This window comes from Pinus tabuliformis, chromosome 5_2 (assembly GCF_031772625.1).
Source record: "Pinus tabuliformis cultivar Carrire ecotype Pingquan chromosome 5_2, CPIR1, whole genome shotgun sequence".
In the NCBI taxonomy this organism is placed as follows: domain Eukaryota; kingdom Viridiplantae; phylum Streptophyta; class Pinopsida; order Pinales; family Pinaceae; genus Pinus; species Pinus tabuliformis.
In genome coordinates, this window is record NC_142306.1 from 180,797,399 (window position 1) to 180,816,982 (window position 19,584).

A 19,584-nucleotide genomic window follows, 5' to 3' on the forward strand; every position below is an offset into this window, starting at 1 on the left:
ACTTTTAGAGCCCAGCAAGGTGTTTTATAGATTGATTTATGCCCAGAGTGGGGACTATTTCACATAGAGAAGAAAAGCCCTTTCTAACCATCAAGGCTATTGAAAGAAGAGAAGAGAGGTTCTTTAGATCCTGGTTATTGTCGAAGAGAAGTCATAGCTTTAGAGCCCATGTGGGAGTTTGGAAATACATAACAATGTATTAAGAGGATGAATTAATTGTCAGCTAGGCTGTGGTTTAGTAGTTGGATCATTGACCCTATTCCCAAAGGAAAGGTACCTTGGGACATTTCATTTAACCTCTAACTCGGGAATCTTATCTTCTAGTAGTTGGATAGCAGGATTGAAGGGAAATTAGTCACAAACTTTGGCCAAAAAAATATAGTGTTAATGTAAATAATAACAAAAAAGAGGATCCATGAGTATATTTCACATGGACATTAACACAACGGCTAAGTGCTGCAAATGAAACCTTCATTCCTAATGAGTTGAATTTGAAAGAGTTATTCATGGGATCTTCTGCAAGCCCAAAATTTGCATCGCATCCTAACCCTTCTGATCCCAACATACCATTGGACTCATTATTCTCAATTTATATCCATCTTGGAGCTCAGAACATATCCCAAGCAACACAAAAGGTTGACATCTCTGTTTCAAATGACATCTCTTTGTAAAATATTCCTACAAGAAAGGGGATGGTCGGAGTATGACTATACAGATTTATTTTAGCATATCTTGCACACCCTTTCGCCAAATTTCCACCTGATATAAGGCATCAAAGTGTGAGTACTCTTGCTAAGTTTACTATCTATGAATCTACTGAACCATTTAGAGTTGAGTACTCACTTTCAGTACCAACAGAAAATGGTGTGGAAGATAAGTTTAAAGGAAGAAGAACTAGTCTTGTGAGATGGGAAAAGTGTAAGAAGTGAATTTTGATAAAAAAGTTTTATCCAAACAATCAAAAGGAAACTATGTTGTTAGCAACTGATTTTTTAGAGGCGGTTTCAACTTGCTTTTTGCCTGAGCATCCTGATCTTGTTGTATGTTTATATGAGGTGGTTAAGTTAGTGAGTATTTTAGGTACTGATGATGATGCAGTAAATTTCCATTTTACACAAGCTCTGGAGATATCTAGCTAAATGACCCAAATGAAACCTTCATTGCTGATGACTTGAAGTTGAAAGAGTTGTTCATGGAATCTTCTGCAAGCCCAAAATTTGCATGGCATCATAACCCTTCTGATCCCAACATACCATTGGACTCATTTCTCTCAATTTATATCCATCTTGGAGCTTGAAACATATCCCAACCAACACAAAAGGTTGACATCTCTATTTCAAATGACATCCCTTTGCAAAAGATTCTTGCAGGAAAGGGGATGGTCGGAGTAGGACTATACAAAGTTATTTTACCATATATCGCACACCCTTTCGCCAAATTTCCACCTAATATAACAAACCAAAGTGTGAGTACTCTTATTGAGTCTACTATCTATGAAGCTACTAAACCAACTATAGTTGAGTACTCACTTTCAATACCAACAAAAAATGGTGTGGAAGATAAGTTTAAAGGAAGAAGAACCAGTATGGTGAGATGGGAAAAGTGTAAGAAGCAAATTTTGATCAAAAAGTATGATCCACAGAATAAAAAGGAAATTATGTCCTTAGCAACTGATTTTGCAAAGGCAATTTCAGCTGGCTTGTTGCTCGAGCATCTTGATCTTGTTGCAGTTTTATGTGAGGTTGTTAAGTTAGGGTGTATTTTAGGTTTTAATGATGATGCAATAAATTGCAAGCTTACACAAACTATTGAGATATCCATCTAAGTTCCCCAAATGAAACCTTCATTGTTGATGACTTAAAGTTGAAAGAGTTGTTCATGGGATCTTTTGCAAGCACAAAATTTGCATGGCATCCTAAACCTTCAGATCCCAACATACCATTGGACTCCTTGTTCTCAATTTATATCCATCTTGGCACTCAGAACATATCCCAAGGAACACAAAAGGTTGAAATCTCTATTTCAAATGACATTTCTTTGCAAAATATTCATGTAGGAAAGGGGATGGTCAAAGTAGGAATATACAGAGTTATCTTAGCATATATTGCACACCCTTTCGCCAAATTTCCACCTCATATAAGGCATCAAATTGTGAGTACTCTTGCTGAGTCTACTATCTATGAAGCTACTAAACCATATACAGTTGAGTACTCACTTTCAGTATAAACATAAAATGGTGTGGAAGATAAGTTTAAAGGAAGAAGAACTAGTTTGGTGAGATGGGAAAAGTGTAAGAAGCAAATTTTGATCAAAAAGTCTGGCCCACACAATCCAAAGGAAACTTTGTCCTCAGCAACTGATTTTGCAGAGGAAATTTCATCTGGCTTGTTTCCTGAGCATCCAGAACTTGTTGCTAGTTTATGTGAGGTGGTTAAGTTAGGGTGTAATTTAGGTTTTGATGATAAGGCAGTAAATTGCATGCTCTAGTCCAAAAACTTGCAACTGTTAGTAGATGATGAACATTTCCTCTCATCTACTTTTCCTACAATGAATGAAAGCTTGTTTCCATAAGAACCAGCGAGAGGATTCTATGGATGCAGCTCTAGTGACACAAAAAACATCTTGAGACCAACGAAGCCAATGAAATCAACTAGATTTTTTTCACTAGATTGTCTACAAGGATGGGAAACTAGCTTGTTTTTGTTTAAACAAGCAATAACCAATATGGAATAATTTGCATCCAAGAGTATGAAAAATAATTTGGTGAGGTTGTAATTTCCATTGGTAACAATAGATACATATAAAAAGTATCTTCTGAAGCTGATAGGTGATGCCCACTTCAAATTAATGATTACTTCATAATTTCTCAGTGGTAATGAAAATAGTGGAATGATGCCACTGAAGCCGGATGATTTACTTGGTAGTCCAAAACTCATGGAACATTTTGTAGTAAATGGAAAATCAAAGGAAACAACTTCATCACTTCCTTCAAGTGGTAATGGCAATGGTGATTTGGATGTAGAGATGTTGAAGTCAATTGTAGGAGCTATTGTTTTGAGCCTTTATGGGTAGCATTTATCATTCAGTAATCCACCTGATAGACCTAACCATGATATTTCTAACATTGGTGTGAACAGAAGGCCTTAAAGGTGTGTCAATTCAGCTGTAATCTCTTAGAGGAGCTCATCCCTTCCAATAAAGTTCTAAATATTTACAGAATTGATAGTTCTAGGTCTTACAGAATAGAATAGAAAATATGGATATAAATGGAAATCATATAAAGTCCAAATGTTCTCACGAGTTCAGGAGGGTCCTTCAAGAAAATAGGACTCTGAAACATCTCAATATGTCAAACAATGGCATCAGTGATAAGGGTGTTTCCTACATTGTAGTTGCTCTATTTTCGAACCATACCCTGTAATCCTTGCAACTTGAAAGAAATCCAATGGGAGGAAAAGGAATTGATCATTTTCTTTGTCCTCTTATAGATTCAAACTAGTCCAACCTGAAGAAAATAATTATCTGGATTTTTTTTCCATTGGGGGACCTCAGACTAAGATGGGTAGTTCTGGTGTAAGTGCATTGGTTTAGATGATCTCCACAAACCAGAGTTTACTAAAATTCGTTATAAATTATGATTGTAGCATGGGCGCAACTGATTTCATCAAAATTCGTGTAGCTCTTCAAAGAATTGCAACTTTGAAGTCCTTGTCTTTAAAGGGATGTAAAGAAGTTGCAGGAGATGCAATACTTGAAGCAATTATGGATACATTGCAGGTGAATCCATGGCTTGAAGAGATTGATCTGAATGGAACTCCACTTCAAGCCTCTGTTAAAACTGATTGTGTTCACCAACAGCTTGGAAAAAATGCCAATGTCGAGCCACATATTGATTTATGGAAGACATGCCCATGAAAGTGCCCAAAACTACTAGAGTTTTCCTCTGTGGACAAAAATTTGCAGGCAAGATTTATGACTTTTCCTACTCAACCTTAATCAATTTCTCACTATACACAAAGGTAAAGGAAACAATCCAATCTGCTTCTATATATTGTGGAAATATTCAATGAGGAGGATGATAATGTATTATATATAATACTTAAAAACAACTATAGATAGATAGATAGATCGATCATGCAATGACCACAACGAAGATTATTCATTATTTGGAATCAAATAAAATATGACCTAAAAATAGTTTTAAGCTTTTCAAAATTCATAAGAGTAAAATTTTTTTACAGTTTCTAAATTAGATGACGTATCCTTGTTAAGAATGTTATTGGGTATTCGATGATAAATTGGAAAACCAAGATTGATTTTTCCAATTCAAGTGACCAATACCTACAATTTTGGTTGCAGGTAAAACAAATCTATGTAATTCCATATTCTAGAGTTTTGCTCGAGCCAAGCTTCCATTAGTGGACCAAATAAAAACTCTTTTGCACCCAGTTGAACCCGTCACAAGAACTCAATGTAACAAAATCAAGGTGTTGGAAGATGATGATACTAGAATCTAAATTTGGGACCTTGCGGGTCAGCGTGAGTTCCATGCTTTTCATTATCTCATGTTCCCTGGTCCGAGGAGCCCATCTTTCTTTCTCATAATTTTTTTCCTATTCAGAAAACCAGACAACAGACATTCCAAAAAGCTTCAAGAACTTGAAGAAGATATAGTATATCAACTAAGATTTATTGTTTCCAATTCCAGAAGAGCAGAATCCTTTCTCACTCATGTCATAGTTGTTTTCACTCATATTGATAAAACTTTTGAAAGTTTAGAATTTTACTTATCAAATGTCCAATGCGTTTACAGGCTTGAGGATTGTTTCACTACCTTTTTTGAATTATCCCCAACCATATATACAGTGGATGCAATTTCATCTAGTTTAGTGAATAAGGTTTCTCATCATGTGCAACAAACAGCGAAAACAATTTTAGAAAGGGTTCCCAAAATTTACTTATGACTTAAGAGTGTTGTTGTTCAATTGGAAATCTGAGCATTACAACAAGCCAGTTATGAGATGGGAAGAGTTTTCTCAACTGTGTGAAACGAATATTCCATCACTGAGAATACAGTCTCACTATGATGACCCCACAAAGGTTGAAGAGAGGCGAAGAGCCATAGCATGCTCTTTGCATAAAGTTGGAGAAATCATCTATTTTCAAGAGCTTGATTTCATCATAGTGAACTGTGAGTGGTTTTGTGAGGAAGTACTTGGACATCTAGTAAGACTGAACAACAAAAGTGAATCTACTTTAAAACGACAACAAAGGGGCTTTACAACTAGAAAAGAGTTGGAGTTTATTTTAAGACAATATTTATAGGGTTTAGTACTTGGATTTGGTCCCATAATTTTTGAGAATGTGCACCCAAGTCACCTTGTGAGCATGATGTTGAAACTAGAACACTATTATGAACAAGATCCTCGCAATCACAATTTGAAGCTTTTCATACCTGCAATACTAGAGGAAGGTTGGTAGAAGCCACAAACATGGTAGCTAGGTGGATCAAGCTACATCTACACTGGATGCCATTTTGAGTGCAATGATTCAAATCACACTCCTGGATTCTTCCCAAAGTTGCAGGTAGGACCCTTTGATTTTAATACTTGAAAATACACAATGAAAATAGTCAAACTGGAGTCTCTTTTATCTTTGAGAAGAATAGGATACATGACTAATTTATTCTAAATATCATAGATCTCATGTCCTATTTACTGCTCAACCTTGAATAGAGTTGAAGCTGGATATCATATTCCCTGGGGTGGAAGGCATAATATTTTAGATTCACCCACTTATCCATTTAAGGAAAACTGATTCAGGATTGTAATAAAGAGCTTCTACTTGAATATTGTGAGCCATTACATAATCATTCCCCCATGTTTGTTTACTTATCTATCTCCCCAGGTAAATTCCCGACTATTACATGCAAATGGGGATACAATGCTTATGCCTCCAACGTATCCCTTTGTTCATGGAAAGCAAGGAACATAGGGAATGCATCAATGAACAAAATGAATGCTTCCATATGATTCACTCTAATTATCCAACAATGTTTCAATGACCAGTTTGGAATCTATCCTGATAATCAACTCTCATATCTCTCTTTGTAAGGTAATATTTAAGCCTCTTAGAATTGTTCTAAATTCTCGTTCATTATCAAGACTACATTACAGGACTTCCATGTTTGAAATAGAAAAACTATTAGAGAAATTTCATAGATGGCTACTTGTGCCAACAGCCACGGATTTTCCTTTATTTCCCTATGAAAATGGAATATTTAGAAATCCAATAGGATACAATCTAGATTAGATTCTATCAACAAAGAGTTGGAATGAACCATAAAATCCTTCTATGGAATGAAGAAAACATAACCAAAAACATATTATTTTCGACCAGTTATGGCTTGTCCACACTCTCCACCCATCTTTTAATGCACTTCAATAAAACTTATCAACTAGTTACTAGCCCACAATAAGTTCTTCTCCACTCTCTCGATCTCATCTTTGAAAATTATCCTTTTGTCTAGTCTATCCAATTGACATTACAACGAATATTGGTAGGGAGGAAAATACCACTTTTCATACTTTTCGCCTTTTAGTGTGAAATGATAGTCATTTAATTTGTCACAACTGACCATTAATGATTAGGATTTCTCTCTACGTAAAAAGGTTTCAAGATACAAATGAAAATCTATGGTTTCCATGAGCCAAACCTTCCCACTGAAACAACAGAAACTAAGTAAATGACTCAAATCTTGGAATTTACGAATTTAAATTGGCTACACCTCAAAGAACCGTGGAACCCACACGGAAACAAATTATTTGTTTGGAAAGCTTCTAATATAACAAAACTCAAAGAAAATATGCCTCACTACGAGAAATTTATAGAAATGAAAATCATAATTGATTTTGTAGTTTGTAATCAATATTGGTGTCCAACAGCTGGGATTGCTTAAAACTTAAGCCCCAAGGAATGTTGTATTCATCACAACTGGCATGTATTCTCTAAACCAACATGTCAATGGCTGAAGAGACCAGGACATAGAAATAGTTGAGGACACTTAGAAGATTTATAAAAGAATGGTGCAAACTCACATTTAAGAAATTCAAGTAAGAACCCTTTTTCTATTTGCAATCCATACCAGCATTACATGTAGATGCATAATGGGAAACTCCTTCCCTATAAATGATATCAAAATACCACCAAGTTGTCTAGAGTCAATATCTCCATTACAATATATTACCTAGAGTAGATATGAATAGATAGATCTCAAGCCTCAAAGTAGTTGACCAGGCATTAATATCCATCAGTAGCTTAGCTTACATAATCTATATTTCCCTCGAGACATAAGGTCCAAATGGTAGTTGCTTTGGTTATAGGACCCCACAATAGTGTTTTTGTTGCTACCAAGAATGGAATTTGAAACTTGCATTAGGAAATTTCTTCACTTTGGCATTAGACTGTAATATTATATCCCAAAGTTTCCCCTACCTACCATCCTTTTTTCTTACCTCTGGTTTTGTTGTTCGACTACCTTACTATGTTGGTTCCACAAAAGAGTGCCCGTCATTTAAGAATGAGTGGAGTGAGATACAAGGAACAATATCAAATTCCCTATTATTGTTTATGAAACTGGATATCATTCATAACAATTAATTCCTTTCGATATATTTGATATCGATATCTAATAGTTTGATTTGCACCTTATCTCATTTTTATGGCCACCTTTTTTATCTGTCATGGGTGCACCTCTACAACAAAATCTTGGGGTCAGATAACAGACAAACTGCCACTTACAAACTTGAGAATAACCTCATCTCAATAGTCATCAATGGCATTGACATCCGAGTTGAACTCATAGCGAAATGGGCTACTATATGGATATATTGGCTTGCTCATCACAAGACCTTAATGAAACTCTTAAAGTTTTGAACTAGGCTGTTGTTGAAAGCATTCTAAGACTTTGTGCATCATATGCGAGTTTCCAAGGGGTACTATTAGTTCAAGTTACTTTAAGGCCATAATGTATGCAGGACCTTCCACCACCAAGGTACAGGAAGGACCAATTTGTTCTGGTGGAGTATTTGAAGCAAGAGATACTCTCAGTTCTAGTAGATAACATATATAAATATCATCATAGTTGGAGTGTTTTTTGTTGAAGGAGGGTCTAACATCTTAGGGGCTGGATTCAACTACGCAAGGGACCTTCTTGGAGAGGAAGAATTTAGGGATGTATTGTAAAGACGATATCACAATCTTTACAAGCTCTTTGTTGAGCTAGATGTGCCATCAAGTAATGCCATCCCCATTTGTCAAGGTGCTCAGAATGATGATGGAGAAGAAAATGAAGATGAGTCTATGTCTCCTACCATTGTTGGGATAGAAAAGGGGGTTGAGAAGGTATTAAAGAGACTAAAGATTATTGAGAGGGACCTCTAGGACATCAAGCAAGAAATTCAAGGACTAAAGTATTATGAGTGCAATCCTGTGATGTAACTCCACAAAAAATTGAACAATTTGATCAACTTCTCAATCCAACTGGAAGAGAGAAAAGTCCCACACATGATTTATTTTTTCAAAGCGGACAGCGGCTTTGCAAAAAGGTTGGTGACAAATAATTTTTCTGGCATGACTACACTGTAATTACATCTATTATGTGAATACATGCACAAATTGCATGTTTTTGACGGCCAACTTAGGTACAATTTAATGAAAGTAGACAATAAAACAGTGTAGAGCATCCTTCCATATCTTAACGAGTTCATGAAAATCCCGTAAGGCATGAGTATTCTATACATGGACATTAATACGTGGGATTCATTGGGAAATTTGAATATCGACTTCAATATAAAGGATATATAGGGCACATTAAATATGGACAGTAATACTGAGCATTTAAACCAGGAAACCTTTGGGCACATTGAATAGAGACATTATCACAGATAATTTAAACCTGGAGTATGCATCTAGGTTGCTAAGAAGAGTTCACATAAAAATGACTATGGAATCCGAGATATGCAACCTTAAGGACCATATCAAACCAGAGGCTATATAGGTTTGCAATGTGTTGGTCGTAATCAAACAATAACACAACCATAAAACCTGACTAATGAAACCAAACCAGCAACCAATCACAACAAATCCAAATCTACCAAAGGCAAACAAATAGTACCGCTGAGATTGTGAATTGAAGGAAGAATTTTGGCTTCCAAGGATTTGATTGACACCACCCGCACCTTTCTTCCTCTTGCGTGCATTGTTGGAAGAATGAACAAATCCATCAGACAAATACCCATCCTAATCTGCAGATCCACATTCGCTTGTCCCAGAATAGTGATTGACATTGTAGAGTGAATAGTAATGGTCAAGATTTCCCATACTAAAGCTCTTTCTCATGCCGACCATGCCATTGTTTGTAGCAATGAGCATGACCCCAAAAGGTTATTAGTGAAAATTGCTTTCTTATATTTCCATATTTTTCCTTTCACAATTTCGAATAATGGAAGCTTCTTTGATCTCTTCAAAGGTTTCCATCAACCCCGACAACAAATACCCCCTTTCGCAGCGTCTTACAATACAGGTCACCCATACCAAATCTACTACTATATTTTGTATGGTAGGCATTCCTCGTCACCTCTGCTATGAAACACGCCTCGACAATCAAGAACGTTATCCAACAAATAAAGAATAATATGATCACCCATGTGTGAGATCCGCCAGGTTTGAGAACGCTTCCACAACACATGCACCTGGTGAAGGCCAGGACAAGAGCCTAGCTCACCAGAAGAATGAAAAATGCCTCGACTCCATACCAAGCAGAGATGTCTGAATTGTACACAGAAAGTTCCCTCATCGTACTTGTGTGGAGTCATGACTCTAGTGCTCCTCCTACACTCTACGGCCACTGCGAAGCGAAAAGCAATGAGATTGAAAATGAAGATGACGAACATAAGCACCTTTGATGCCATTTTTGTTTGCTTGTTGGCGGAACTTGAGATCAACCCTGGGATCAAGATGAGTGGACAGATACCTTTGCCTTCTTCCTTGGAGTCTTATAACTAAATTTGTAACTAATTTAATATCGGTCGAATGAATTGGATGCCTCGAATTATTTTAATTGTCTAACATCTACATCAAGGGGCACAAGAATGTACACGTAATCTAAGAGGAGAGTTCTTTTCGGAGGGAAACGTCTTACGACGTATTTATATTAACTATATAATTTTTAATTTTTCTAAATTATTCTTTCATATATATATAACAAATCTAACTAATAGACAATGATTTTTTCTTTAAATTTAAGAATACAATTTTAAACAAGATTATGTATTTTTTTGGGGGTTTTAAATGGACTTTTGAATACATAAATAGAACCTATAAATACTTGAACTTTACAAATTAAATAATTTAAATTTATGATTTTTAAAAAACTCTAAAAAATTTTGAACAAAATTAACCTAAAAAACCATTTCAATCTCTTTTATATATAGATAGATATATTATTTACATTAAATATTTTAAACATTTAATTAATTTTAAAATATTAATATCTCTTGGAGTTTTGATTTCCTAAAATTAATTTTTGTTTTATTTTGTTCTCTTATATATATATAACTTTTAACATTACATAATTTGAAAATTCGATATTTTTTAATTACCGCCACGTAATGCGCGACATTCCTATTTGGTGCACAATGTCAGAATCTGTCAATCGGGGAAGACCCATAAATTATGGAGTTGTCTATAATGCGACTTTTTGAGATTCCGGTGACGGAATCCGGCGGAAGAAATTGAGCTGAAATCATGATTTGTTGCAGTTAAAATGGTTTTTTAACTGCATATTCGGATTCAGCACCCTGAAAAACCCCTGGGACAGTTTCATTGTGCAGAAATTAGTTATCAAACTTGGATTTCCATAAATCACTGCCGGATTTTCACCGGAAAAAATCGCCGGAAAAGCTTTCAAAAAGTCGCGTTAAAGACTACGGCATAAAGTATTACGGATGTAGGAGAATTTACCGATATACGAGGGTGACCGCCGTTAGGTAAGAAAATCCGGAGGCTCGGCCGCTAGACTCACCTTCAGTCGTCGAATATCGAAGGGCAGGGATGGTGCTCTCCAACCAGGGCATGATGCTTAATGCGTGCAAATCCCATGATCAAAATATTCACGGTGCGCTGACCGAGGAATGCAAAATCCCGTTACCAAATTACACAGGTATGGTGACCTTCATGCTCTCCAACCAGGCCATGGAGCTTAATGCGTGCAAATTCCGTGATCAAAATATTCACGATGCGCTGACCGAGGAATGCAAAATCCCGTTACGGAATTGACGGAATCAAATCTTAGGCAAACCCATCACAATAATTACCGTGTTACCTACGCAGACCCATCGAAACAATTGATATGAAGCCTTGGAAATTAAAACCACAATAAAGAGTTTACGGTGGATCCTGTAGATGCAGATTCCTGAACACTGTCCGAACCTGTGAATCTGGCAATGAGGCGTAAATTATTATGAATATACAAGGATCAAATATTCGATCACCGTTATAGAGGTCAGAAAAACACACTCTCAGGATGAAAATCCCGAGGCCCGACCGCTAGACTCACCTTCAGTCGCATATCGAAGTGCAGTGATGGTGCTCTCCAGCAGGCAATAGTGTTTAATGCATGCCAAAATGGAACCATTCCTGATGCATAACTGATCGATGGAAAATGCAGTCGTCCATAACACGACTTTTTGAAAGCCTTTCCAGCGGGTTTTTTCGGTCGAAATCCGGCAGGAATTTATTGGAATCGCAAGTTTGATAGCTAGTTTCTGCACAATGAAAGCATCCCAGGGGTTTTCGAGGGTGCTGAATCTAAATATGCAGTTAAAAAACCATTTTAACTGCAACAAATCAAGATTTAACCTCAATTTCTTCCGCCGGATTCCGTCACCGGAATCTCTAAAAAGTCTCATTATAGACAACTCCATGGAAAATGCCTTTCTCAGATTGAATCGAATTATTGATGCCAAATCCTCTTATAAATGATGGAAATTCAGGCAACCATTTTTATTACAAAGAACAAAAACATCACAAAAATCGCGTAGTCTAATGAGGTGGAGGAGTTGTCAGAAAATTATGGAAATTCCGGTCATATTTAGAGAAAATCTAGCAAGGATGTAAATTCAATATTACGTAGAAATTAGCAGAAACCACGTGCTATCAAATTACCATAAACAACATGATAGGATGTAGTTTTTTTCATTGTTATGTTCTAAACGCTATCTCGACTGCCATTTCATAGTGAAATCCAAAATTGGACTATAATGTATTTCAAATTGTGGTGTCATAGTAGATGTTTCTCTCACATTTTTTTGTGAATGCATTGTATCTTAATTATTCTTATTATCTTGTATTATCTTGAAATTGGTAAATCTAAGGAGACTTTTTTTTACTCTCTTGTGGAGAAGTTTGTTGAAAGAGAGAAAGCTTTTGGGAAGAAGATGACAATTGTTGTCTTTCAAGGAAGTTGTGTGCCTTGCATAAAAAGAGAAGAATCACGCACATGATTCTTCTAGTGGAAGAGGCGGTCGAAGAGGACATGGAAGGAAGAATAATAGAGGCAAGTATATAGTCTATCTCTCTCCCTGGTTGATTGGTTGATTGACTCTGACTAACACTTAGCCAATTTTCAAGCCCTCCAAGCTCTTATTTCCATGCGTTGTTCCTTAAGTAAATTAGCCCTTATTATTTAGGAAATTCCCTCAATTAGATTTTGCAATTCTTCTAGGCTTATCCTCTGACTGCATGCACCACCTGTAAACATTAAAATAGTCTACAATTGATAGTACACTGCCTTGGGATCTCCATCTCAACTGGGTAACTTGAACTCTCTGCATGTAACAATTATTTTTGGTTGATTGATCTGTTAACTCGATGATCATTGAATGTGACTGAAGTCATACTACACTGGACTTTCTACTAGTTCCTCCAACAGTTAGAACTAGTTTAATTGGCAATAACTCAATTTGACTTAAATAAATTGCTACAAATTAGCAATCAATCATACTAAATTGCCTCCAACAGTTAGAACTAGTTTAACTGGCAATAACTGAATTTGACTTAAATAAATTGCTACAAATTAGCAATCAATGATACTAAATTGAACTACAGCTTCCCCAACTCCAATTAACTGAGTTAACTGAGTGACAAGTCCCATGTCACCTCAGTTAAATATCTCCAAGATTTCTACTAAAATGGAAATTCGGTTTTCTCTAGTTTGACCAAGGCAAGGTCAAACTGAGTTTTTCTTGCTGCATTTTCAACACTCCCTCTCAGCAAGAAAGGGATTACTGACCACCCCAATCTTGAACCTATGGAACTCGAACCTCCCTCTTGACAAGGCCTTTCTCAAAATATCAACATCTTCTTCCTCTATTAGAATGTACTGCAACAACATTATCTGCCTTTGCACACAGTCCCGTCAATAATGATACCAAATATCTATATGCTTGAATTGATCGTGAAAAATAGGATTTTCAGATAGCTTGATGCAACTTTGATTAACACAGTGGATCACAGTTGGATCCATCATCTAACCAAACAATCCAACAAGTATCTTTCTCATCCAGATCAACTCACATGTTTCTTGACTTGCAACCATGTATTCTGCTTCTGCGGACTTGAGTGCCACAGATTTTTGCTTCTTATTGTACCAAGAAACTACTGCAAACCCAACACTGAAATTGAACTTGATGTACTATTTTGTTCTGATGGAATCCCTGCCTAATCTACATCTATGAAGCCACACAACTTCACTCTCACTGTCCATCTGTACAATAGTCAAAACTAGGTAGTGGCTCTGAGGTACTGTAGAACATGTTTAGCTTCCCTCCAAAATAATTTGGCTGGCCTAGCCATAGCTTGGCTCACTAGTTGTCTGCATAGCACATATTTGGTCATGTGTTCACAAGATATATTAGTCAACCCACCAATTATCAGTAAATAATAACATCCACTTGCTCACCTAAAGTGGCATCCTCTTTCCTCTAGTTTGTCGCTAGAGGTGTCTCCATGGGTTTGCAACTATCCATGCGGAACCTCTGAAGTATCTCATTGGCATACTTTCCTTGACAGACAAATAGTTCTCCATCTCCTTTCCATACTTCCGATCCAAGGAAGTAGTGCATGAGACCCATGTGCTTCATTTCAAACTCTCTTGCAAAGTCCTCCTTTCAAGATCTGATGAGCTGCTCATCTCCAGTTAAAATCAAGTCATCAACATATAAGACAATAATCAACAATTTACCTTCTACGAAAATATGATAAAGGTTTTCATCCACTTCACTTTTGGTGAATCCCAAATAGGTGAGATAGCTATCGATCCTAGTGTACCAAGCATGACATGTTTGCTTGAGACCCTACAACTCTCACTTGAGTCTGCACACATGAGACTCTCAATCAAAATTCTTGAAGCCTTATGGTTTCTCAATATACACCTCCTCCTCAATAACTCCATTGAGGAATGTTGTTTTCACATCCATATGGTGGATCTTCCATGCCATCTGTGCAACCAGAGCAAGAAATGATCTTATGGATGAATACCTTGCTACAAGAGAAAAGGTCTCCTCATAGTCAATCCCCTCGACTTGAGAGTACCCGTTGGCCACAAATCTTGTGTTGTAATTTTCCATGTTGTTGTATGTTGTATGATTTACCTTGAATATCCATCTCGAACCCACAACTAATTTGTTTTTTGGTCTTGGGAACACTTCCCAAACATTGTTCTTTACAATGGATTCGAAATCCTCTACCATTGCATCAACCCATATAGGTTTCTCTACTGCTTCCTCGAAAGAGGATGGCTCAGTCTCTACAAGCTCAGTCCTCAGAGCCATGTAGCCAGTGTACTGATTTGGTGACCCTCTCTACCTGCACTAATTTGAAGGAGAACCCACATTCTCCCTCACATCCTCCACAAGTCTCTTAGCTTCCCTAATACTTTTTTTGCATTCTCTATATGGTTTTGCTTGAGTGGTTATCTCGACTCTCTACTCCTCAATTTGTGGTTGCTCCACAAATTCCTGAGGTTCCTCCTTTGGAGCTAAAATATCCTCTTCCAATGGGATCTGAAGCTCCCTCTAAAGAAAGCACTGCATGGCTTTGTCTTCATCAAATTTTACATCCCTTTACACAACTGTGATTCAGAGGGATGCTAAGTACACATCGTAGTTGTGGGAAGTTTCCGTGTAACCCACAAATACCACCAATTTTATTGTTGTCTCTAGCTTCTTCCTTGCATCTTTAGATATTTAAAGTAAATAGAGGCTACAAAAATCCTGAAGTGTGACACATCCAACTTTCTCCCTGAGAAAACCTCCTCCATTATAATCATGCCTAGAATTAGATGGCAAATCTGGTTCTACAAATAGATTGTTGTGTTGCATGCCTTGGCCCACAAGTGCAAAGGTAGGCCTTGGTCATGAAACATCACCCTCGCTGCACCCACAATGTTATAGTTCTTCCTCTCAGACACCCATTCTGCTATGGGTTGTGGGGTGCTACCAACTCTCGTTAAATGCCTTCTTTTACAAATAATTTTTTAGATTCATTCGACACGTACTCACCTACTTTATTGCTCCTGAGAGCCTTCACCTTATTTCCCATTTCTTTTTCAATAACTTCCTTGAATTCTATGAACTTGGAGAATGTCTCATCTTTCTTCCACATGAAGAAGATCCAATAATTCTATCAGAAGTCATCAATAAAAATGACAAAATATTTGCACCTAGCAGTGGAGGCTATCGAGAAAGGTCCACAGAGATCAGAATGGATCCTTTCAGTGAGTGCATGTGCTTTTATGTCCCGATCATGAAATGTGGCTTTTGTGTACTTCGCCAAGGTACATCCTTTGCATACATCCGATTTCTCAAGTGCTCCTTTGAGTAGTTCTATGGTTACGTAATAGCCCTTGTGAAAATTCCATGTAATAAAAGTTAATAAAGGCAAAATAATTACCATGGTTGATGAGACAAATATTCCAAGCTGAATCTTGGGCAAGACATCCTAGTGTGGGTATTTATTGGTTTATTACGGCTAAGGAAATTAGAAAAGGAAATGGCTAATGCTTTGGAAAGGAAAAATGGAATTTTTGGCACATATGTTTATGAAAATAATGGAAATTAGGAGAAAAGGAAAGTGAAAGTTCACAGGTTGCATGTGAGGAGGAAAATGAAGGAAAATAATGGAAAATGAACAAAATGGAGGCCTAATTGATAAAAAGGCTTCTGAGGATCAATTGGTACCTTTTTTCAGTTCAATGTTGGAGCTATCTTTCATTATCCTCTCTTTCTGTCACTCCTAGACACAAAGAGTTTTCTTGGAGCACCTTGGTATTGGATCAAGAAAGGTAAAGGAGATAAGAGGAAGGAAGGAGAAAGCAAGGAAGAGCAGGATCAAACAACTACAACAAGATTTTTTGAAGGAATTGATTTACATGTGTGGTTTCATTGCTAGATTTGGCATGCATGGTATTGCATTTGCATGTGGTTATTTTCTGTTATGGCATGGGTTTTTCTAGGTGTGACAGTGTTTTCAACCTAACCTTTCCATTTCTTGATAGCCATGGTGTGTTGGGCTTCTCATGTTTTGGTTGAGCTAGATTGTTGGAAGGATTCGAAGCTTAGTGAGGTGGATCTCTAAATAATAGAACACATGGCCTAATAACCTTTGAACCAAATTGTGGGTTGCGGTAAAGCCAAATTTTGTGTTGTCGTAGTGGGCCTAGAAATCCTCGACTAGTCAATGGCAGGATATATAGTAAATCCTAGAGGTTTTTTTTTCCCCAGTGGGCCTAGGAATCCTTATCGGTGAATGGTAGGATATATGGTAAATCCTAGAGGGTGGAGTCTTAGTTTAGGGCCTAGTGATCCCTGGATTAGACTATGGATTGTGGTAAATCCCGAGAGACTAGGAGATAAGAAAATTCATCACGGTGCATGTGGAGAAATCTGGTGGCATCCATGCTTGTTTTGGCCTAGTGATCTGGTGGAGATCATGGTAAAGCTTGTTATTACATGTTGATTATTTTTGCCTAGTGATCCAATGTGGATTGTCGTAGAGCCTAATTTCTATTGATGAGGGTGAGGTGGTTTAGCCTCGGGATGCCCTAGTTGGTTCTTTTGATTTGAGTCCCACATTTATGCTTTGAATATGGCATGAGGGTGAATGGTTGAAGAGAGAATTGGCTCAACCATTCTATGGTCATGGAACGTGGTAGTCCCATCCCAGGCTGCCTTTAGCATTCATTAATAAAAGATTCATTCCTTGAAATCTCATGTGTAAATGTATTGGTGTATATGTAGATTCTATGGTTGATGTATCCTTGATATTTTTGTCGCTATCAGGTTGGTTATAAGCATGTATTATGATAGCAATGATGTATGGCTCTCCTTATGTCTCGATTTGTAAGTGAATGAATAATGTATCTATGCTCTAATAGATGATAATGCAATTAATGATATAAGGGAACACTATTTCTTAATGATTATCAGATAAGTATGAGACCCATATACTCAGATATGTTGTTTACACTTGTAGGTTACATATTTGTGACATGTTTGACGAAATGCCTATCATGGCTAGTAGGGGTCAAGTCTACACCTTGTCCTTGTTTTTTCAAATGCATCATTGTTATTTTGTGTAAATTCATTTCTGAAACTGCCATTGAGTTCTAGGAAGTGACTTGGTCTCTAGGCCTAAAAAATGGCTCAAATCCCAGAGACATAGGCACAACACTAGGTAGAATATTCCTTAGATGCATGCATACCCATGTTGTGGGAGTGTCTCGAGCCTCCAAAACACATTCTTGCCCATATCAAGGGAGCATGTGGGATTTTAATGCTCTAAAAATTTAGTTGGTCTTAAGGGATGGTTACCTAAGTGGTTGGGTTGGATCCTAGGAGTTCTGTTGCTGATGTGGAAGGTTTGTGTGGCGTGTTTTCATCTATTCTTCTTCCTTAAGGTAACCTAGGAGGTTCAATCCCATTATAGTGGCCTCTCGTTGCATGTTTACTCTAGTGCGTCGCTTACTTGGGTATATGTGGGATGAGGGTGTTACAAAGTGGTATCAGAGAATGGTTCACCTCGTAGATTGGATATGCAATGTGCATTGACCATGCATTCATGTTAGTTGCATGTGTGTTAATCATCCTTGTGGTCTATATGCTTGTTGCATATGCATGGTGTTGGTCATGGTTGTAGTGATGTTTCCATGTGAAATAGGATGTTGCTGTTGTGAAGTGCATTGTCATGAGTGTATGATTGGTTACACATTCTTTCTGCTTGCGTATTGTCAATGTACATTGGTATGGTTGTTGTTGCCATGCATGAGGTCATGGTATGTGTAGTTGATATGGTCATGCATTAATGGTTGGACTCTAGGTAGACTGATGGTTATAAGCTTATATGATTATATATTATATGTATATATTTTGTCATGATTATGTTATACATGTACTACATTGATTGGTTGATCTTGTAGATAAGATATCCTCCCCCAATTTTGCTAAGGTATGTTGGTTTATTGTGATTTGATTTAGCTGACATAGTATGCCTGGAAGGAAAGAGATCATAAAAGATTAGCAAGATGGTAGACTACAAAGACTCTCCATATGAATCAGATGAACAACGTGGTGTTGGGCACTCTTTTGATTAGCATACACATTGAGAACCTTTAAGGAATAAATAAGGAGTTGTAAGACAGACAATGACAAAATCATGAAGGCACAAGAGAAACAAGAAGAGGTTAGTGCAATACTCCTTTAGAGTTTTTTAGAATTACAGCCACAAGGGCCACTTCGGATCAACCATGAATAAGACGACAAAACTAATGCGACATATGGCAGTAGGTCTTATGGTGGTCACATGTTGAATAGAGATGACATGGTTAGAGACAGAATATTGTTGGATAATCCAGATGGGAGAGGTGATGGATACAAGTATTATTCTAGTTCTAGTTCTGACAAGGATTATGATCATCATTGTTATCATCCTTATAGGAGGAGTGATAGGGGATAATTTCTAGATGAGTTTAAGAAAAAAAAGCCGCCTACTTTTGATGGAGACTTGAAGAAACAAGAAGATGATTAGGCTTGGATACTTGGGATGAATAGGTTCTTTCAGTTGCTTGAGTATGCAGAAAACATGAAGGCCATAATTTCTCTCTTTAGCCTGAAAGGTAAAACAAATATATCATGGGAAGATGTGAAGTGGGTTAGTTACATCGGGACAAAGGACTTGAGTTGGCATGAGTTCAAGAGGATTTTCAAGAAGAATTACTTGTCATAAAGGTACTATGACATTAAGGCTAAATAATTATATGAGTTAAATATGGGATCAATGTCATATGAAGAGTACACAAGTAAGTTCCTTGAACTATTGAGGTATGTATGATATCTTAAAGATGAGAAGGCTAAAGTTCAATGATTTGTTAGTGGTTTTCCATTAGCATTTAGAGACCAGATTGAGTATGATGAGCCTCAGACACTTGAGTAATTTATTGGGTAACTGAAGCACTGCTATGAATAATCA

General features: G+C 37.0%; 1 pseudogene; it reads left to right on the forward strand.

Moving 5' to 3' along the window:
• Positions 1-2,892: 2,892 nt before the first annotated feature.
• Positions 2,893-8,781, forward strand: LOC149158138 (protein TORNADO 1-like; annotated as a pseudogene).
• Positions 8,782-19,584: the final 10,803 nt, after the last annotated feature.